Source organism: Hemicordylus capensis, chromosome 8, assembly GCF_027244095.1.
Source record: "Hemicordylus capensis ecotype Gifberg chromosome 8, rHemCap1.1.pri, whole genome shotgun sequence".
In the NCBI taxonomy this organism is placed as follows: domain Eukaryota; kingdom Metazoa; phylum Chordata; class Lepidosauria; order Squamata; family Cordylidae; genus Hemicordylus; species Hemicordylus capensis.
In genome coordinates, this window is record NC_069664.1 from 237,458 (window position 1) to 248,035 (window position 10,578).

Here is a 10,578-nt window from a genome sequence, read left to right on the forward strand (position 1 = left end):
TGGGTGAGACGCAGCCGAGTTGTGGGTGGAGGTGAGGAGGCAGAAGTCAGGCCAGAGATGGCCTGTGTGGCAGCTGTGCTTTGTCAAGGGGGCAGAGGGAAGGGACCAGATTGTTTCTATTTCCTTAGTGTTACATGTATATACTGCCTTTCATTAAAACAATCCCAAGGCGGATTACAGCAGAATTTGAAAAACAAAATTGTAAAAATGACACAATTAAAATATTAAGCTAAAATATAAAACAAACCTGATTTAAAAAATTAAAACACAAGCATAAAAACAATACAAAGTACAAAGAGTAGCAGCAGAGACAATCATCTAAAAGCCTGGGTAAAAAGCCAAGATTTAACATGCTTTCTAAAAGCTGTGATGGAGACCGAGGAGCGAATAACCACTGGGAGAGCATTCCAGAGTCCGGGGGCATCCACAGAGAAGGCCCTGTCCCACATTCATGACAACCGAGCTTCCCTCGTCGGCACCCGGAGCAGAGCCCCCTCAGATGACCTCGTCAAGTGGGCAGCAACCCTTGGGAGCAGGCAGTCCCTCGGGTATCCAGGGCCCAAACCGTTGAAGGCTTTAAAGGTCAAACGCAGCACCTCGAATCGGACCCGGAAATGAACTGGCAGCCAATGCAACTCTTTCAGAATGGATATGATGTGCTCCCATCGGGCAGCTCTAGATAAAACGCTAGCTGCTGCCGTGTCCGGATGTTCTTCAGGGGCAGCCCCACGTAGAGCGTGTTCCAGCAATCCAGCCGTGGCGTGACTGAAGGCGTGGGTAACAGTGGGCAGACCTGCCCTTTCGAGAAAGGGACGCAGCGGGCGCACTAGCCGGAGCCGTGCAAAGGCCCCCCTGGCCACCGCCTCCACCTGAGCTTCCAGAAGCAGAGCCGGGTCCAGCAGTACCCCCAAGCTGCATACTTGCTCCTTTATGGCGACTTGGCATAATGGAGGCATGATCTGGCGCCAGGCTGAATGGGGGGGGGGGGACAGAGAATCAAGGCTGTGGGCCTTCTCGGGAGAGGGGGTGGTGGTGACAGTTTCATGGGAAGAGGAGAGGAGGTTTTGGTTCTGGACATACTGCAGAGCCTGGGCGCCCTCCAGCAGATACAGAAGTGTGTAGTGTCTAAGGGGGAGTTGGGTGGAGGAGAGAGCCGGGTGGTATCCGTGTGCAGGGAATGCCAAAAGAGGAGCCCAGCGAGAACAGCAAGGGGCCAAGAACGGAGCCCTCGGCGTCCCTGAAGGCGGGAAGGGAAGAGGAAGAACGCCCCTCTGTGGAGACGCTGGCACAACCATCAGATGCCCAGGCAGAGACCGAGGGAGCCGAGCAAGAGCGCAACGGCGTCAGAAGCGGCCTCCTGTGACTTCTGGGAGGGAGGGATTGGTGGAGTGCAGGGGGGCCGAGGAAGCAGCCCACTCCAAGCGTCTGGGGGGAGACTGCAGCAGGGCTGGCTGGCTCTTGGAAAGAAGGGAGATGGGGGCAGGCTTGCATCCCGCTGGGGAAGAGGGCTGTGCTCTGGAGAGCTGGCTGGCTGGCAGGGGGGCAGAAGGAAGAGGGACGTGTTGAGGGCAGGGGGCAGGAAGGGGACGGGGGGAGCAGAAGCCGGGTTGGTGCCGGAGATGGCGGCCAGCTCCTGGGAGCAGAGGGGCAGGCCCTGGCCAGGAGAGGCAGGGATCCGGGAGATGCCTGCGATGGAGTCGGCTCGCTCTTCCGCTCCTTTCTCAAGGTCTCCAGCTGCAGCAGAGATCCCGAGGCAGGTGGGCTGGGGGCGGAACAGGAGTCAGACCGTGAGGGCGGAGGAGCGCTGCTCTGGTGGCAGCCAGCATGACTTGCCCGCTGAGCGAAGCAGGCTCCGCCCTGGTTGCATTTGAATGGGAGACTAGAGGTGCGTGAGCAGCACTGCCAGAGATTCCCCCGCAGGGGACGGGAAGAGGGGGCTGCCGGAGCCACCATCGCCAGGGCCTCCAGGGCCCGCTCAGTGTGAGGAAGAGACCACCAGAGGAGCAGGCTGCCATGGAGGCAGGGGCTGGGCAGGGCCAGCACCTGGAGGGACGGGGCCAGAGAAGCTCCGTGGGCAGCGGAGAGGAAGGGAGCTCCCGCAGCTGCCTGTGCTGCTGTTTGGGCCAGGTGTCCTCCGCCCGCCCCACTGAGCCATGGGCCAAATGGGGCGCTTTGGTGGTCTCGTGTCCTCCTTGGCCGAGTCCTGCTGTGGTCTTGCCCGACTTCTCTCCCCACCCTTGAGGGGCAGATGAGCCACTTCCTCAGAAGCCAAGCCTGGGAGACCCGCCCCCGGTCCCTGCCCCATCCCCCAATGCTGTCACTGAGCTGCCCAGCCTTGCTGGCAGTCAGGCGGAGCCACGCCCCCCCCCCCTCGCAGTAAGCCCCCACCCTGCCCTCTGCTGTGCACAAGTCTGTGGCGCAAGGGCCATCGGGGCGGGGCCAGTTGCCAACACTTTTTAAAGATAATCGTATGCCGCCCAAAACACAAAGGTGGCTTACAACAATTATGCTGTGCAACATGGAACAGAGGAAGCTGCCACATACTGAGTCAGACCCTTGGTCCATCTAGCTCAGTACGGTCTTCACAGACTGGCAGCAGCAGCGGCTTCTCCAAGGTTGCAGGCAGGAATCTCCTTTCTCAGCCCTCTCTTGGAGATGCCGCCAGGGAGGGAACTGGGAAACCGCATGCAAGCAGGCAGCTGCTCTTCCCCTTGGGGGATGGGGCCGCTCTGGGAGTGCTCCCAGTAGCCTCCCATTCCAGTGCAACCCAGGGCAGACCCTGCATAGCAAAGGGGACCATTCATGCCTGCTCCCACAAGAGCAGCTCTCTCCTCATCCAGGTTCGAGCTTCGGGAGAATCGGAGCTGTCGGAAGGAAAGTGGTTTCCACACTGCTGGGGGCAGGAGACCGCGAGATGTGTGGCCGGGCCTGAGGAAGGCCCCCCGTGCGCCCTCCCTGCAGGTGCTGCCTCTGGGGCGAGGGCTGCTTGGCTCGGCCCCTTCTCCCCTTCTCCCCTGGCCCACCACCGGCTTCACTGTCTCCAGTCCTGGGAGCCCAAATCCCCATGAACGGCAGGCCAGACCTCCTGAGCGCCCTTGATCCCGCTTGGCAGTCCCAGGTCGGAGCAGATTGGCTGGCCTTGCGAGGGAAAGCGCCTCCCTCCCTCCCTCCCTCCCTCCCTCTCTCGGCGGCCTCCTTCCTCGGCCCGGCTGTGCTCCCCCCCCCCCGGAGTGGGCACCTCCCTCGGCATCACCCGTGTGAATGAAGGGGGTGCAGCCAGGAAAAGCAGGCTTGGTGCACACCACATCCTGGTGTCTGCAGTGAGCTTAGCGTCTCCCCGTCTGCCAACTGCAGGCTGTAATTATATCATTACGCTAATTCCGCTGCCGCCCATGTCAGGCTATTTGGAGAGGCGGGCAGCGCTGCCTCTTCACCACCGCGGCCACGGAGCTGCCAGCCCTCCTGCTCCAGAGCCAGCCACGGCGCCTTTCCCCGGGTCTCTGGACCAGCTGCCGGGCCTTTGGCCCCAGGGACGGAGCGCTTCCCCTCGGCCTGGCCCGGGGGGCTGCTCTGGGCCGGGCCAGCCCCTGCTTCCTCCAGCCCGCCAGGTGCTTGGGCGGCTCCAAAGCCGGGCAGGAAGGGGGTGGCCGGCCCCAGAGGCTTCTGCTTGACCACCTGCTGCTCTGGGGGGCTCAGAAGCAGCCCCCAAGCCCGCCGGGGGGCTCTCCGCTGGTCCTGGGGGCCGCAGGGAGACCTTCCGTCGGTCTGCTGACCCAGGTGCTTGTGGGGTGCCAGAGGGAGACAAGTTCCCCCTCCCCACATGGGTCTGGGTTTTGTAATCTCCGGTCATGTGCCTCCTTAGTTGCCTCCCCCCCCCCAGGAAAGCCCCAGGGCTGGCGTGAGGGTGGGGTTGGGGAGCCCAAGCGGCTCTCCTGGACCCCCTGCGGGGAGAACAGGATGCAGCCAGGAGGAAGCCCGGCTTGCCACAGGCCTCCGGAGCTTGGCTGTGCCGTGAGACACCGTTCGAGGGCCGGGCTGGGGGCTCTCAGCCCCGGGAGCGGAGAGTGCAGCCCTTCTGGCAAGCCTCCCCCAAGAGGCACAGCCTGTGAGGAGGGCTGCTGCCTGCCGAGGCGGGCTCTGATGGATGGGCCCCGCTGGCTGGCTGGCTCCTTTGCAGTCGCTGCAAGGTCAGGCTCCTTGTTGGTATGCCGGAGCAATCCACTTAATCGCTAGCCCCCCCCACCCCACCCCACCCCCCACTGGAGGGCCAGATCAATGCCGTGCCTGGCAGCGGAAGCTCTAAATCAGCTTGGCTCCTGGATCTAGATCAGTTTGGCTCCTGGGGCTGCACTGGGCGCGGGGGGGGGGGTGCGCACAGAGGAGTGTGTGTTCTCAAGGTGATTTTCATAGAGGGGGGAGCAGTTGCAGTGTGGCTTGCCAGCTGCCGTGGGGAGAGTGTCTGAGTGAGCGATGCCCAATATCGGGGCTAGCAGCATTTTGGAGCACATTTGTAAGTTCTCGTGATGAGGATTAATTGGCCCGCAATGTGCTACCGCTGCTGCACCTTTGTTCACATGATGCACCCATCGGACAGCAGGACCTTCCAGGGGGACGAAAGGCTGCCCCCCCCCCCGCAAGGCTAGAGCAAGGTCCCCCCTGACCTCCACTGCAAAGTGTCTCTTGATCCGCGGGCAAAAAAGTAGAAGTGGTTTGGGGCTGGAGCATCCTTCAAGGGGGCAGGCTAGGCAGTGCTCAGGGGCCCCCAGAAGCCACCATGTTAATGTGGGGTGCAGGAAACCTGCCCCCAGAACATGTTGTGACACTGAAAGGGAGTTCTCCCGGAGTGCTTCCTGGCTTCTGCTCAGACATTAGTTCTTCTTAGGGTATTTATAGAGCAAGAGCTAAAAAAATAATAATTTAAAAATCACCTTACAAAAAACCTTTTTAAAAACATTAATTTCTAGGTCGCTTTTCAGAAAGACTGGTCTTCAAAGTAGCTCACAGAAACTGTTGTGAAGACAGCAAACAGCCCACACGCAAAGTGCGGCACGCAGCAAGGCCCATCTCAAGGCATTCTGGCCTTGGCAGGCCGCTCTCCCCCCCCCGCCAGCCCTGATCCAGAGCAAGTGTGCCGTGGGTCGGGCTGGGAAGGGGCAGGGGGGCCTGGCTGCTGCTCGGCCCCTGCCCCCCCACCCCGCACAGGAGGGGGGCGCAGGGAACTGAAGGGCCGGTGGCCACCCCCACCCCCCTCTGAAGTTGCCCGAGTGGCAGCAGGGAAGGAGGGGTGTGCCTGCTCGCTGTGTGCGGCCTTCCAGTCGGCCGCCACTGGCTCTGGGCAGCCCTGGAGAAAGCAGAGAAAGACGGGGGGCCAGAGCCACAGGCCCCCCCCTCCCGCCCAGCACCTGCAGAGGCCAGAAGTGTGCTGGCCTCTGGGCAGCAAAAGGGCCCCCGTGGGTTGCCCGCTCAAAGCCCAGCCCAGCCCTCCAGAGGCACCCAGCTTGGGAGTCCGGCTCGCCTCCCGATTCCCTTCTCTTTCCTTGTATGTGCCGGGGTGGGTGTGAGTCTCAGCAATACGGCATGGCCATGGGGTGGGGGTGGGCTGCTGCTGTCATGGCGAGCGCCTTCTGGGACAAGGAGGGGGAGCGTGTCAGGCAGCCGCAGCGTGGAGGGGGCTTGCTCAGCTCTCCCTGGAAAGGGGGCTTCCTGGAGGCGCCCAAGAGAGAGCAGCAGCAGCAGCAGGAGGCGGCGGCTCTGCTTTACAGTGTGACCTCGGGAAGGGAAGGGTCTCTGGCCACAGCAGCCGGGCGGGCGGGGGTCTTGTGAAGGGGCCAGGAGGGAGGTCACCACCAGGGTGGATCTAGGGCAGCAGGTGTGGATTCTGCTGCTTGGCTGCTGGCGACTTCTTTCCTGGGGCGGGGGTGAGAGATGGGGGGGGGCTTGTAGGCAGAGCAGACTGGGAGGAAGATGGCGAGTGAGGCCGCTGGACAGTCTTGCTGGCGGGGGGGGGGGAGAGGAGTGGCCCGCTTGCACAACTTCAATCCCGTATTTCAGAATATTTGCTACCTGGAAACACATCCCGTGCTGTCAACAGGGACAAAAGCATTTGACCTTCAGGTTTGTGGAAGAAACTCAGAAATGTGAGGCAGATTGGATGGGGAGAGGGCCAAGCCAGCAGGTTGCTCTGGGCCCCTGCCCTGGAGCAGCCCCCATGGGAGACCACCCAGCAGCGGGAAAACCCGGCTTGCCTTTCCAGAGTGGTGGTGCCTGCCCGCAGGCTGGATCTGGCCAGTCTGGGCCGAAGGGCCGGGCCTGCGTGTGTGCCTGCTCACTTGCGCCCAGTCTGCCTAGTCCCCCCCCCCTTCCTTCCGGAAGGAGCACACCCACCACTCTCTTTAGCTCCGCAGGCGGGCTGTGGGGAGGACAAGGGCAGCCCCTAGTGAGGGTGGCCAGCAGCAGCCTGGAGCGAGAGGATCCCTCCCCAAGGGCCATGGAGGCAGCAGGCGGCCGCTCCAGTCCTGGCGCAAGGAGAGGGCAGCCCAGGCAACGCCTCCTCCACACCTGGTGATGCACAGCCTTCCTCCCCCCCCCCGCCGTCCTGCCCAAGAGCAAATTGTTTCCTGCCGAGTGGCTCGAGGGGCGAGTTCTTTGATTCATGAGCTGGTGCACTTTTCTGCCCAGGCGAAGGGCGCAGCGCAGCATCATTCGGAGCAGCCAGCCAAAACACCCGCACCCCTAAATGTGACTTCGGGATCCGGGGCTTACCGTGATGGGGTCAGGAAATGTCAGTAACCTTTTACAAGGATGACAACACAAGACCTATAGTCCAAGTAGGGTGCACTCTGGTCTCTACGGAGCTTGCATTGACTCCGCATTTACGCGCCTCCTGCTGTCTTCCTCCCGTCTCTGGGAGTCTGGAGGCCTCTGGCCACCCCCGCCCCGCCCCGCCCGCTGCCTGGAGCTTGTTATCTCTGTCTTGCTAGGCGGGGGCCAGGAGGCTCTTCCTCTCCGGGGGGGCCACAGCGGCTGCCTGTCCTCTGATAAACTGGCCAGCGGGTGCCACGTGATCGCGGCAGCCTCCCGCTCGGGTTGGGTGGTGGGCTGGAAGTGGCCCCCAGGAAGCCTCTGGGAGGGGAGGCAGGCGATGGCACTTCTCCGCGGCTGGAGGGTGGGGTGGTGGGGCGCTTCTTCCCTGCCTCCCCCCCACCGCGGAGAATTCTGAGACACCCCGCATCCCGCCCAGGTGTGGGGAGGCCCGAGCAATTGGAGCTGGCTGCAGCAGCGCTTTTCTAAAGAACGTGGCTGTGGGAAAATCGCCTCCCCAGCCCCTCCGCCCGCCCTTTCCCATGGCAAAGAGGGAGCCGCAGGTGCGTGTCCTCCCCCCCCCCCACGCCCCCCCTGCATTCCCGGCAGCTGTGGGTGGTCCGGCTGCAGAGATGAAAGGCGCAGGCCTGCTTATCAGGAGAGAGCAGCTGGCCCGGGAGGCAGCGCACGTGAGCGCCCAGCCCGCCCTCCTCCTCCTCCTCCTCCGGCTGCTCCCCACCCCCAGAAGGCAGCAGGCGCCGCTGACTGAGGGCGGGCTGGGGCTGGGGCTGGGGCTGCTTTGCTCCCGGGGCCTGCTTCTCTGGAGGACTGGAAGGGCCGTTTCCACAAATAGGCATGTTAAGTGTGCTGCAGCTGTTCGGTCCCACCCTGCCCATTTCCACCAAGAAGGAGACCCATCTGTAGAAACCTCCATAAAATGCCCAGGGCTTGACCCCTGCAGAGTGCTCTGTGTGGGGCAGCCCATGAAGATTGCTCCAAGGCTGCAGCCCCTGCAAAAATGCAGAGTGTGGTCTCCTGGGCAGAGTCTGCCGCAGGGGTGACAGCCTGGTTGGCCTAGAAAGCTCTTGATCCGCAGGGCGGTCCCCTCCATGTGCATCTTCCATGTGCTGTTGGGACTGCTTGCTCAAAGGGGCTGCTGCTTCTCCCCTCCCCTCCTGGCTGCGCTGTAGCTAGGGGAAGGGGACCCATGTTTGCCCCTCGGAGCCAGGGGGGTAATGAAGAAATCAGGGGGGGTGGAGCTGGGGCCCTTTGGACCCGTCTGCTCCATTATGGTGACACCCCTGCTTCCTGGTGTGCTCCAGCCCCCCCGCCCCGCCCCCCCCGCCCCGAGGATCCTTCAGGAAGGGAGGCGGGTGGCTCCTTTGTCCAGGTGGCAGGCAGAGCCAGAAGCGCTCTTCCCCGGGACCTCCACACCCCCTGGGGCCCCCAAGTCCTCCTGCAGCTGCACCAGGCGGCCAAGCGTGCCTGTGGCCTGAGCCTGTCCTCTGCTTTAGAGACGGAGGGGGGAGTAGAGAAAGAAATCTGCGGGAGGGGGATATGTGAAGTTGCGGGTGGAAATGTTTCTGCTCATGCATATTTGCACCAATAGACCGGTTTTCTATTCTTACACCTTTGTGAGTTCAGTTGCTGCTTCTGCTCTCAAGAACCCACGTGTGAAAAATGCTGCTTGTGTCATGGGGTGTGTGTGTAGGGGGCTGATGCTTAACTGGCAGCGGGGTGGGGGGTGGGGTGGGGTGGGGTGGGGTGGGGGCTCCAAAGGCCTTTCGGTCCAGGCTCAACAATTACCTGGGGCACCTCTGGGCAGAGCCGTCTATCAGACAGCTCCACTCTTTGAACATCAGGATTTGGAAGGAGGAGCCCAGCTCCCCGCACATCGGAGTGGAGGGGAGGTGTGGGGGAGAACCGAGTGCTGCTCTGGGTCTGAGGAAGACAACCGTGGCCCTTTGTGGGAGACCGCAGGGAAGGTGTGGGGCGGCCTGCTCACTGGTGGAGTTAGATGGGCCCGGCCCTCAAGGCCCTCCCCCGCAAGGAGCTGCCTTCTCTGCCGCCTGGCAGCATGGAAAGGGAGTGAGGGGGCTTCAGGCAGGCAAAGGGCTGCGCAGTGCTGAGCAGAGACGCCCCCAAGAGCAAGCGGCCCTCGAGCCTCGCCTCGCCTCTGCAGCCTCCGGTGCCGTGCAGGTGGCTGGTCTGGCCTGGCTGTGTCCCCACAGCTGCTGGGTCAGGGTGACCTCTGAGCTTCGGGGCAGGCCTGCCTGTGGGGTGGCAGGAGAGCGACTGCTGCCAGGTTGTGGCAAGAGGGCAACCCGCGTCACGAGGCTGCTGGCGGAAGGGGGCACCGGCTGCTTGCCCAGGGCAGCCTTTGATTGCAGGGTGGAGAGAGGCTTCAGGGCCAAGCCAGAGGGCTGAAGGAGGATTCCTTCTCCACCTGTGGGCCATGGAAGATGGCCGGCCCTTGTTTTGCACACTGCCCTGTGCGTGCTGATGGGGCCAGTGGGTAGGAGCAGGGGCTGTGGACTAGGGAGCCCCCTGTTTGCACCCCACCTTGGCCACGAGCTCTGTGGGGAGCTTGGGGCAAGCCACTGGCAGCCCCATGGGTAAAAATCTTGGCATATCAAGCTTGCAGTAGAGGTAAAGTGTGCCGTCAAGGTGGCGTCCACTCCTGGCGCCCAGAGAGCCCTGGCTGTGGTTGTCTCTGGTAGAACACAGGGGGAGTTGACCATGGCCGCCTCCCACTGCAGTCGGAGATGATGCCTTTCAGCTGCTGGTATGTTTCCATAATCTGGGAAACCTACCAGTGGGGATTCGAACCGGCAACCTCCGGCTTGTGGGTCAAGCATTTCCCTGCTGCTGCACCGTTAGCAGGGCTGTTGTCACGAGTACTGGGATAAGATGCATGTCAAGGGGTCAGGAGACACTTCGCGTTGGCGAAGAAGAAGAAGAGAGCGGGCGAAGCACATGTGGGCCTCTCCTCCTCCTGCGGATCCTCTGGGAGCCCCCGGAGGTCAGCACAGCCAGGCGGAGAGTGGGGCAACCGCGAGCAAGATGCCGGGCAAGCCGGTCAGGCACGGGTTCACTGGGGGGCGGGAGGTGTGTGCTGCTGCTGCTGCTGCTGCTGCTGCTGCTGCTGGGCCTGCTGGCTTGTGCTCCTGGGAAAGGCCAGCCCCACCGTAGGGGCTGCTCGCGGGCCTGACTGCAGCCATGCCGCAGCAGCCCCACTCCCTACTGGGGTCTGCTTGGGGGCCGAAACCCCCGGGAGAGGGATGCTGCCGAGGCGCCTCCTGCCAGCGCAGGCTAGGTGGGGGAGAGGGCCCCCGCCCCGGGCCCGGAGGCGGCAGCAGCAGCAGCAGCAGCAGCAGCGGCGGGGCAGCCGCTGGGCGCCCAACAGCGGTGCGGGCCTCGGGGGAGCAGCCTGCTCCACAGCAGCGCCGCATCCCTCGCCGCAACCCTGCCGGCCGTGGAGGAGCCCGAGCGCCAAGGGAGCGGCGCTCCTTCTTTCCCTGCAGCGAGGCTGCCCCCTCCTGGAGACGCCGCCGCCGCCGCCAGCTCTCTCGCCCAGCCCGAGTCCAGCTGCCGGAGCTTGGGCTGCCCGAGGAGCCGGGGCCGCCTGCCTGCCTGCCTGCCTGCCGGGGTCTGTTGCCTGGCAGCCGCCGCCGCCGCCTTCTCAGCCTGCCCTCCTCGGGGGCTGCTGCGCCGGGGTTCCTCCCTTCCGAAGGAGCTTGCTTGGCAGCGGGAGGGAGGGAGGGAGGGAGGGGGCGC